General features: G+C 33.2%; 1 long non-coding RNA gene across 1 annotated transcript; it reads left to right on the plus strand.

The window, feature by feature from the left end:
• Positions 1–1,431: 1,431 nt before the first annotated feature.
• Positions 1,432–11,088, plus strand: LOC145169222 (uncharacterized). The gene is made up of 4 exons (XR_013742372.1): positions 1,432–1,713; positions 2,103–2,181; positions 2,355–2,455; positions 10,517–11,088. It is a non-coding gene; the product is annotated as an uncharacterized LOC145169222 (long non-coding RNA).
• The last annotated feature ends 1,624 nt before the right edge of the window (positions 11,089–12,712 follow it).

The following is a 12,712-nucleotide window of genomic DNA, read 5'->3' on the forward strand; positions in this document are numbered from 1 at the left end:
TTAACAAGTTAAATGGTCAAATGTATACAAAAAAAGAAAATTGTCTAAATATGAACAATTTTTTTTACAAATATCTTAAGATTTTTTATAATTTCTTACAACATTTTTATGATATTTTTTTCTTATAGTTTTTTCTAATACAATGTTTTAAACTTTGCTTATATTTTTTTTAAACTTCTTTTATACTTTCATATAATTTTAATACAAGTGTTTTTAAACCAAATATTTTATAAATGTTTTAAAATTTTCTTACAAGTTTTTTTTTTCTTTTTTTTTATTCATACAATTTTTTTATAACTTTCATACATTTATTCTAAACTTTCTTTAACAACATTTTTAAAGTGTTTATAGATTTTGTATGACAATTTAATATTTTTTTATAAAGTTTTAAAATACTTTCGTTGAATACTAATTTAAAACATTGTATTAAAAAAATTAAAAGTTTATAAACTTCTAATTAAAAAATATTAAAAAGCTGGAATAATTTTAAAACATTTACATTATATAGTTTTTTTTTGTTTTATTATTTGCTAAGTAATATTTTCTTTTTATTTTTTTAAAAGACCCTCCATACTTATTGTTACATATTTAATTTATTTAATTTTATTGTTAGATACAAATTACTTTAAAAATATTGTATATACTTAAAAACAAAAGAAAAAAAAATTATAAGAGGCTATATAAAATATTTCACAAAACAAAAACATATATATTAGTTAAAAAATAAAGTTTAAAATTGATCATTATTTAATTAATATTTAGGAAATTATGGATATTTTAAATATAACGTTTGAAAAAAATAATACAAACAAATATAAAAAATAAAATCGTTATTAAAAGTGAGGAAAATGACTTATCAGAGTATTTAACTTTTCGTTTTGTTCACATTTAGGCAACTCTCTTTTTTTGTAGACATTTAACCATTTAACTTTTTAATTTGTTCACATATTAATATTACCATTGTCATATGCTATAGTCGGTGACAATGACAATATGTGAACACATATAACAAGTTAAATGATCAAATATGTATAAAAATAAAGAAGTTACCTAAATGTGAACAACGTGAAAAAGATGATTACCCTGGTAAGTCATTTTCCCAAATAAAAAAAAGTCCACGGTACATCGTACGCCCCGTGTACCAACATAGGCGGCCGATTAATCGACGCCTAGGCGCTTGACGGTCCTCCCCCGATAACGTTCATAAGTAATCGGCCTCTATAATCGGAAGTGGTCAAAGTCGGTCAAAGCCGAAAATAATTGGGTCTAGGCAGACATAATCGGGTCTAGACGGTCAACTGTGGTCAACGTAAATTAAAAACATTTTAAGGGCAAAATTGTCAAAGTGTAGCAATTGCTGCTAGGGTTCCTTCCGAAGTATATATTCCATCGCATTCAATCTATTTCGTTTATGAATTTCTCCCTCTCGTCTCAAGGAACAACGAAAGAATGAAGTGAATGCCGACATCTTCTTCTTCCATCCATTACCTTGACATCTTCTTCTTCTTCCATTCACGTCGTCGTAGTCCATCTCGTCTCGTCCTCGAAGCACACCAGTCGTCGGCTTTCTGAAGCTTCCACAACAGCCGCCTTCTGAAGCTTCTTGACCTCCATGACTGCTCCTCCTCCGGCGCCATCTGCTCCACCTCCAACGTCATCTGCTCCTCGAAGCACTCCAGAATCCCGTCGACACCAATTTCGTAGTCTACAAAGGTTAGTCTCCACTTCTACTTCTTTATATTTACTGATTATAAAGAGGGTTAAGCTGATTTTGTTTTAGCATTTGATTCAAATTGGTTTCAGCATCTTTGGCTGAATCTGTTTTAGCATTTCATTGAAGATAATTTCGTTTGAGCATTACAAGGGATATTTTGAATCTGTTTGAGGCTTTGAGCATATTTGGCATTAACATTAACCTGTTAAGTATTTTTTTTTATCATTGTTTGAATGATAATCATTTTGTCAAACATTTTTCAAGCATTTAGAATGATTTTATTGGAAACGTGGAACAAGTTATTATTTTATAGCAAATCTAGGCCTATAAGATATTTTTTTATCATTGTTTGATTGATAACCATTTATATGTTTGGGATGTTCTCCAGCATGAAAGAAATACTTGAAAGGCATAGCCCGCATTCAAAAAATCTCCAAAAGCTTGACCAACCATTACTTGAGTTGCAGGTGAGTTTATAATTTCACTCTAAGGTTATTATTTTTGTCCATTTCTTTTTATAATATATTATATATATGGTTTTACGGTGAGTGTATGAACTTGTAAAGCCTAAGGTTATTCTGTGATTTTACTTGCTTTATGTGTGTTTGTTTTGTGATATGATTTTTTTTATGAAAGACAGGAGGTTGAGGGGGGGAGGGGCTTCATCTTTTAGCCATCGAAGAACTGCACCAGCTGGAGAAGTCCCTTGAAGCTGGATTAGGGCGTGTTGTTTAAAAAAAGGTCCATTTTCCCTTCTCCCAAAGCAACCATAATATATCATAGGATTGCTTTTTTGTGTTAGATTTATTAACTTTTTAACAATTTTCTTAATAATTAATGGTAAACGATTAATCCCTGCCTAGCCGATTAATCCCTTGAGGCCTTGACCACAGTCCACCGCCGAGCTACCGTCGAACGTCTTTTACAACATTGACTCTAATGTATTCATAAGTTTTACATCTTTTGAAAAATGTCAAAAAAAAGATACCAAATTAATTAAAAAAAAAAATAAATGCGAAAAAAATAAAAAGAAAACTAAAAACTCAACCAATTTTTGACTAAAAAAACTAAAAATTTGAAAATAAAAAAAAAACTTAAAAAAATTACTTTTAATAATAAAAATATAACAAAGGCCAAAATTGTAATATAGTATAATATATTTATAAATTTTAATTTTTTTTTTTAAAAATGTTAAAAGAAGTTAACACAAAAATACAAAAAGTTACAAAAAAATACATACTTAAAACCAAGTTAATAAAAAAATAAAAAATAAAAAATAAAAAACTTAAAAAATTAATTTTAATAAAAATAATATTTTTTTCAATGGTCGGAACTAAATTCTAAATTGTAGCATGCCTCATAACTGATCGGGGTAACATACTATGGTGGGGCATAACGAGTCCAATTTAGATTGGGTAAATTAGATGGTCAAAAAGTCAGACCGAATTAGATTCGTCTAAACGTCGGATGAACTTGAATTGTGTGATTTATAACCGAAACAGATAGGAGAATTAATGCAAGCCACACTGATAATCCGTCGATGAGCTGATGTTGGCAATCCGTATCCATTTTTCACGGATCAACAATATGGCGATCCGAAACATCAATGGCTAAAAAGATGAGACACGTTGTGTTAATAGCAGCAAAGGAGCAAAGGGATCAACGATTAATATGGTGATCATAAACAACTAACGACTAATATATGGACCTTGGCGATCCGTCACACACTTATAAGATCCTATCAAGAGCAAGGTTATCGATAGCGATAGCGAGGAAATATCTTATATTCATCAAACTGAGAGATATGAGTTGTAGTCTACAAGTCAGTTGCACATTGATAATGTGAAAACGCACTAGTAACTTGGTGTTATAAAACATATTGTTGTGTGTGATTTGATGAGTAAATAGAGCAAGCATATGAGTCGAAGTTTATCCATTCCTTTTACCCTTTGAGGAATAAAAGCGATGTATGTGGGCCCCTCGATGATTTAGTGATGACAACCGTAAGTGCTCGGCCGGGCCTGGACTGATTTGATTTGTTCAATTAGTCGGTCGTCATAAATCGGAAATTGGTAAACAACAGATGGACAGAGAGTATGATTATAATCCATGTCTCAGTCCATATGGTATCTAGAATGGAGGAATATATGATCCCTTATCTAATGGACATGTCATTGACTAGGTCAAAGTTCGACAACGGCTTTTAAGAGCTATGATTGCTAGTCGGGTTTTGGAGTCGTACTTGCAATAATAGTTTTAGACTTATCCAAGTGGGAGACTGTTGGATTAGATGTCTAAGCCCATAACTATTATTGGTATGTACTTGACCCGAGATTAGCATGGTCCATTTGGGTTGCATATCATCTGGTCAATTTGTTAGGATGGACTCTTGAAAGAAAGGTTATATATGATTTATTAATATATTATAAGTTATAATATATTAATATGAAATCATATGTTTTAATTAGTATTGATCAAGAATTAATTTAGTGATCAAAAGAGACTAATTAAATGTATGAGGACTAATTATGGTAATTAGTTATAATTATATGTGTTGGGCTTATGATCCATGTTGGACCAAGTTTATGTATGGATACATAAAGGGTTGGGCCACATGAACCATAGATCATAAAACCAATGGGTATGGATTTGGGTTATACCCATGACCCTTGGAATCCAACATATAAATATGTACTCCTTAGCTAAAAAAACGCCTAGACATGTTCTTGGAGGGCTTGGAGGTGTTTTTGGTTCATGAAGATTCTCTCTCAAGAGCCATCTTTGTTCCTGATGTGTTGTGATTCCATTTGAGGTTTCCACACTATTGGGGCTAAGCTCTTTAAGGCCAAATTCATCAAGGTTTAAAGCTACATAAAAGGTATGTCACCCTAACTAGTATTACATATTGTTTATTTCAATGGCATACTAGTAATAAGCTTAAAGCTTTGGAAACCATTTGCATGTATAATTAGTGAAAACATAGATCCAAAGCTTCTAAGGTTGTATGTGCACCATAGGATGTTGTAGTATACAAAACCCAACATTAAGCTCTTTATCAAGGACATATTCTTTGTCCTCATAACGAATAGCCATCCGGATGTTTCGAATCCAATCATTGAAATTCGATCCATCGAAGATGACCCTCCCACATAAGTTCATGATGGAGAAAGAGCCGGAAGGGATTGGGTTGGAAGTATTGTTTGAAGTAGACATCTGAAAAGAAAGACAAAGTTTAGATTAGATAAGGATCCTTAATATAACACCCAAAATGGAATATTAAGGCTAGGACCCAACACAATATTCTACAATTCGGAAGAGAGATGTCGTAATTCAAACTGTAGAATATTTGAAGGTAGGTAAATGACGATTTACCAATTTTCACCATGAAAAACGGAATTGAAGATTAGGTTTTAAGTGAATTGAAATTCGTAGATTCTTTTGAGATTCATTGAACTCTTCAATGGCATGTTTAAATCTCGATTATGCCCTTCAAGTTTGTGACTGGGATACCGAGGATCACAAACAAGGTGTGAATAACCATGCAAATTAGCTTGGTACTCTCGATGTTACAAATCACCCAATCAATGTGTCGGTTAACCACACATGCTCCATTGATCTATGATTAACACCAAGCTACCCTTTGCCACACATTGTCAGTCCCAAATTAGTGTGTCGGTTAACCACACACGCTCCACTAACGACTTAACAAGGTGCAAAGTGCAATTTCATGGAATAGCACCATTTTCACATTTTTCCTAAAGTAACTAAGATTGGGAATTTATAAAAGTTTAGTTACTTTAATAATTTTCATTATACTTATTAATGAGAATTAGTGTCATATCCTACCTGTTCAGCTAACGACCATCCACCAGTCAAGGAAACGGTGGGTGAGAGTGGACACCCATTAAACCACCATTTTATAGGCAGTAACCTTATATCCCCCCTTATAGACCGGCTTCGTGAATGAGGCCTACTAACGGTAAGACTGACTTGTCTTATACAGATATATAAGTATTAAACTTTAATACTATAATAGTATAAGGGTTGAATTTTAAACTTTTAAAATTCTAGGGTTTGGAATTAAAGTTTCATTAATGTAACTTTTTCAAGTTCCAAAACTTGAGGGCAAGTTTTGTAACTTGTCAAAACCGTTGACATTCATAACTTATGAACTTTTATGTTTCATGAATGAAACCTTTCCAATTCCAAACTTGTGTACAAGTTATGAAACCTTTCAAGACTCTTAGAATTCTATAACTTACATTAGTTAATGATTTCATAAATAAAGACTTTTCATATTCCATAACTTAAGGACAAGTCATGGAACTTTTCAAGAACACATATAGATCAAATTTAAGTAATCCAATTATGATATGAAGATCATTTACCAATTTAACCTAATTTGATTCATAGTGCATGATAACTTCAAATTTTACAAATAACTAATATATCACAAAAACAAGTAGTTGTCTTAGAATTTGAAAAACATCATGCTATTGGATGGGGATAGACATTACCATATCATTAAAATCGAATTTTATGAACCAAAACAGTTTGTGGTAATGTTCCTAACCCAAAACAGGCCAAAAACTCAAAAATTCTGCCCACTGACTGTCCAACTCGTCGAGTGCACTTATGAAATCGACGAGTTCATCATCATAAGGCACCTACTCGTCGAGTTCATACATGGACTCGTTGAGTAGGCCTGGCAGAATCCAGAATTGTCATTTTTCAGCTTTTGAAAATCACACAATTGCATCAATATAATAGAAAACACCCATTGCTCTGATACCACTGTTGGGTTTTATGTACTCTAACAATCCTATGGTGCACATACAACCCTAATACTTTGGATCTAAGTTTTCTCTAATTATACATGCAATAAACATTTTCCAAAGCATGAAGCCTAAACTAGCATGCAAGGTGATACTTGAATCATAAAAACTAGTTAGAATATTACCTTGTGTGGTAGCTTGAATGACTTGGCCTCAAGAAAGCTTAGCACCCCAAGTGTGATGCCTCAAATGGAATCACAAAACACCAAGAACAATTATGATGAATATGGAGAGATTTAGGAGACTATAAATCGGATTCTACTTCTTGGAATGCAAGGTGTCACCGATTTTAGCATATATATATATATATATATATATATATATATATATATATATATATATATATATATATATATATATATATATATATATATATATATATATATCTGTGTGTGTGTGTGTATGTGTGTGTGCCTGTAGAATATCAAGGGTCATGTGTAACCCTAATCCATACTCATAAGCTTATGATCCATCTATTTGATTTGGATAAATACTTCGTGGATTAACCCATAAGCCCATCACAAATCAAACCATGGATTATTAGCCCAACTCATATGTATCAATTTAATTAGTCTCTTTTGATCACTAAACTAATTCTTAAATTGATTCTTAATCAATACTAATTAAATAATATGATTCCTCAATTAATATATTATACTTATAATATATTAATAAATCATAATTAACCTCTTACCCAAATATCCTTTCTAACATATTGCTTTGATGAATGCAACCCAAATGGACCATGCTATTATCGTGTCAAGTACATACCAATTATAGTTATGAACTTAGACACTTTTTCCAACATTTTCCATATTGGGCCCAAACCCATCATGACCCTAAAATTAACGGTTCAACCCCAACAACGGGTCCCCACGTCGTGACTAGACCTTGGTCACATCGTGGGTACCGACTCGACTCAGTCCCGACTCAGCGAGTCAACTCAACTCATCAAGAAGATTCCAGTATCCTTCACGTCGTGACCCAACCTTGAGTCACGCCGTGGTCCAATCTAAACAAAACAGACGGGATGGCCAACTTTCTCACGTCGTGACGGTCCTAAACCTCACGTCGTGAGATCGGTACAGGCCAGCTCAAAACATTAAGCTCTTATCCCCTGCAACCATGACTTGGGACTTTCCAAGAGGTCTTCCTTTACCCAAAAGATGATAAAAATCGAGGCTTTTCAGTCATGCATGTCCAATGTATGACTGAAACTCTTACTAGACCAAAAGTGGGGAAAATGAGACCTAGACTCAAACTTGGAGTCCCAAACTTCACCAAAACTCAAATCCAAAGACTAAATTGAAGAGAATGAGTCGATGATCCATAAAATTTCCAACTTTATGGACCCCATGCAAGCAATCCCACCCAAACATGCAAAAAAGAGCTTATAACTTAGATCTAGAATGAAAACGGTAGAAATGTCCAAGCATTATGACTTACAATGGTCCAAAAGCTCCAAGAGATTGCAAGGTGGAAGCCAAAATGCCAAAAGGTTGCTCAACCAAGGTCTTCTTCCACTTTAAGTAGCTAAAAACCACCAAAGAATGCTTCAAAGTTCTCAAAAATACTTAAGAGCTTTAAGAGGGTCGAGATTAGGGTTTTCCAGAGGCTTAGAGGGTGTGAGAGGCTGAGGATGGATGAACCTAGCCTCTCATTCACTTAAGTACCCGGAAATTAGGGTTTTGGGTCATTAATCCGCATTCACGTCGTGAGACCTTATGCCTCACGTCGTGAGTTTCCAAAAACGTGGGTTAGCAGGTCAATGGTCACTCACGACGTGATCCCCAAGATCTCACGTCGTGAGGACCCTCACAATGCAAAATAAAAGAATGGATTTTTGTACCTTAGGGTTTCGGGTGTTACAAAGAGAGGCAAGAGGGAAAGAGTGACGAGAGACAAGAGAGAATAGGGGAGAGACGCAAGTAGAAGGAGAGAGAGAGGGGGGGGAGAGATAGAAAGAGAGAAAGAGAAAAGTAGAAAGATGGAAAGAGAGACGAGAGAAGAGAGACAAGATGGAAAGAAAGAATAGAGAGATCGGTAACTGGCGAGAAGGTTTTCTGATAATGGGCTAATAGGGTGGAGGAGTGAACAACGGGGGTCGGTGGAGGAGAAGTGTGAAAAGCTTATTAGGATTGGTGTTACAGATTGTTTTCCAAGTTCAGAAGCTATTTTTACTTCTTTGTAATTAAAAAAAAGGTCAAACAAACATTTGACTATCTTTTGTCTTCTAAAAAACAAACAGTCTTTTATTGTAATCTCAGCCCGTCCGCACATATAAAAGGAGAAAATTTATTTTCTGAAAAAAACACCCTACTTAATTATGAAACTAACTCTTAGATTTAAACAATTTCAAGTGTTACTTGAACTTTATGGGGCCATAAAAACTTTTGTATTAGTTGAAATATGTCCAAGATGTACATCTTTTTACTCGAACTCCACACTTGTTGTAATTTCATCTAAAGAGTTTTCTTGGTTCCCAACTATTAAAGAATTCATGGTAGAAAGGTGTCAACCGATTAGTGAAAAAAGAGAAACCTATTTGATATACTTGATTTTGCTTATGTAATGTAGCCATATATAATGTAGCCATATATTCGTCACATGAATGTCATCTCAATAAAATTTGTTAACTAAGCTTCTAAAACCTACTAACCAATTTTATCACGTCAAATAAATTGTTTTTTTTAATTATTCATGTAATGGCTTTTCTAAAAGCTTTTATAAATATAAACGAGTTTTTCTATAAAAGTAAGATGATAACTAATAAGGAAATTGGTTAGTACATAATAATTTCTTTAATATATAAAAATTTATGTTTTAAAATATTATACGAAAGTATAATTTTTTTATATACAAATCACTTAAAAAATTAATAATATTTTTTTGTCAAAGGGTCCTGATATTTCCACTGGAGTATTTTATTCATCCACTTGATATCATAGTATTTTGACATTTTTGCCCTTCTTTTTAATTTTCAAAAATATGAAAAAAGTGAAAAGATACCAAACGTCGTTTTCTTCATTGACCCTAGTCGTCATACAAGAAACCTCGATCACTTCTTCCAAGTCGCCGACCCCCCTTCGTAATCGGTCCCCGTTCTGAATCGATCCCTAGATACACCTTCAATAAAACCGAGACCCATCCCCAATCGATGCTCCAACTGTGTGTGCAAGTCTCTATCCTGATTAGGGGTGGCAAATCGGGTCATCGTGTCGTGTTTTTGTCTGACACGACACGACACGACAATGTTTTATATAACACGAACACGACACTACACGATGTCGTGTTTTTTTAATTAACACGAAAACGAACCGATTAAAAAACGACAAACACGACACGACACGACAAAGATAACATAATAAAAAAGTTAGTTTATTTAATTAATATTTAATCATACATAACACGATAAACACGACAAACACGAAAAACACGACAAATAAATGCTAATCGTGTCAATTTCGTGTCAAATGTTAAACACAAACACGACATCGTGTTTTTTACACTTAACACGAACACGAATTCGAATTTCAGTTTCGTCCCAAATTCATTTCGTGTCGTATATTTTTGTCGTCTCGTGTCAACAATTGCCACCCCTAATCCTGATCTCTGCTTCGCTTTTGGATGGCGTGAATGGACTGAATCCGAAATCATCTATACCCAAATCTTAACTAAACTTTCTTTTAGCCTTTTTTAAATCAGCAAATTTGAATACTTTCAGACTTGTAATAACACTGGTGAAAGCACCAACAATTCTACTGTTGGCATTCTATTATCTGATAGCTTTGAATCACCGGAGGCTGAAATGGATAAATACAAACTGATTATATATAATCACTATATTATCTCTTATATATAAGATGTGATTTTGTTCATATTCATTTCAATCAAATAAACATACATGTATGGTGATTATTTGAAAAACAAAGGGGGTTGTACATGGTGATTTGGTTGCTTGTTGCAGGTGTGATGATGTTGGTGAAGATGAAGCCAATATAGAGCGAGCATGGGTGGCGATGATGATGGTAATGGCCTGAAGTGGAATTGTGATGATTGTTCATGTGTATGATGAAAGTTGTGTTCAACTGGGTCTGATCAAGAAGACGATGAAGGCTGCGTGGGAATGGTGTGTGGCGTGAGATGATTGTGTTGGTGATGACGGTGTTCTTGGGAGAAGATGATGAACTTATCGCCGGCTATCAACTGTTGGGTGATGGTGGCTGGATGTGAATGATGGCATGTTGGCTGGGGTGACGAGTGTTTGATGGCAGTTGGTGGAATGTAGAAGATGATCGGATGAAAGAGTGAACAAGAAATAGGGTCGTGCAGATCTCAATGTTAGAACAGGGGCTTACAATGGTGGCCGTGATGGTGTTTTCCGGCAAAGATAAGGAGCAAGATATAACCCATTTATCTTTTTCACATTAAATTAGCAATAAGGGCAAAAATGCCATAACATTTTAATTTTAATTTTAATTTTAATTTTAAGTGGACGCATAAAATAAAAAACTGGAAGTATCAACTCCCTTTCTCAAAGCTTGCCTCAATTTATTACATAACTCGTTAATTCAGAAAAAAGAAAAAGTCAATTCCGTGGTTGTAACTTGTAAACACAAATGAGAAAGGCGACGTACCGTCATTTTCCTCTTCTCCCGGAAAATGTGGAAAATTATTTTAAAACTAAGGAAGAACCCCGCTTTGCGGGGCTGGAAACGCCAAAGAATTGGAAATAACAGAAAGATTTTATTGTCTTTCTGAGTTACAAATGTTAACCATTTTATTGCCCAAATGACCATAATCAAAAGTTTTAGCAAAATACTTTTGTTCCCTTCACCTTGACATCTATTGACAATTCTCACCGATGGATCAAAATCTACCCAATAAAAACAGTTTGCAGGTGCAATATGGACCTAAAACTGTAAAAATTAAATTTTATTAATATAATAACAGTGTACGGGGGCAATATGGTCCTAAAATTGTAAAAATTGAATTTTATTAATATAATAACAGTGTGCAGGGGTAATATGGTCCTAAAACTGTAACAAATCAATTTTATTTATATAAAAGGTGTATAGGGGCAATATGGTCCAAAAAATGCAAACATTTACTTTTTTAATGTTAAAACAGTGTGCAGGGGCAATTTTGGTTGTCTATTATTTTATAGCAATTCACTAACTATTTTAAGTTACCAACCGTATGTTACATGAGTTATAACCTAATTTTAAATAGAAAACATATACATGTTTATAACAAACTTTAAAACAGGTCTTCTTACTTCTATTATTAAAAATTATATAATCACTTTTAAAATACACATATAAACATCGCTTTAGAAGGAAAAAGAAAATACATACAGTTGTGAGATAATAATAAAAAGAAAAAAAAAGAAAGGGGAGTAAATTGTAAGGAGGAGCATAGCAACAAAGGACTCCCTCTTGAATAATCTCATTTGGGACTTCAGTCTCACCAAACATACAGTACCATTTGTTTTTGGATGTATAACTATCACATGTGAATTTCCCAATGATGAGCACCTATGTATTAATTAATTAAATATTATAGTATTGATTTTTTTTCGTAAGTGATAATTGATATTCATTGCATCATGGAAAGAGATAAATAAAAAATTATTACCTTTGTTGACTCAGATGCAGATCCAAATTCAGGTGCTATATCACGAATATTAAATTTCTGCTCTTGTGAAATGATTAAACCAAAATTTGAGTCGAGGGCATTTCCGTCTATCATTGCCTACAAAATTTGTGTAAAAAAATATTGAGTAAAAAAATATTGAATTGGAAAAGTGACATGTTTGATTCCCAAGTTTCAACTATTAATCTAAATAACGATGTGAAAACAATGGTTTTCTAAGTTTTTGAAGCTAATAATTGGTGTCTTTAAATACGTCATAACATCAAGAATCAAGATTAATGAATGTGGAAAAATGGGACTTTTTATGCTTACTTCCACTGTTTGAAGCTCCATTCCCATCATCCCTTGATGGTTAACATTTGATTCCAAAATCTCTATTCAAAATAATTATTGTGTTATTGTATGCATAAATGTGGGCCAATCAAATTTACTTATTTTAAGAAAATGATTAATATATATTATTGAATTAAATATAATTGAAAAATATCATCTTAATTAATTACAAGGG

This window comes from Lactuca virosa, chromosome 4 (genome assembly GCF_052849685.1).
Source record: "Lactuca virosa cultivar CGN04683 chromosome 4, Lactuca_virosa_CGN04683_v6, whole genome shotgun sequence".
Taxonomy (NCBI): Eukaryota; Viridiplantae; Streptophyta; class Magnoliopsida; order Asterales; family Asteraceae; genus Lactuca; species Lactuca virosa.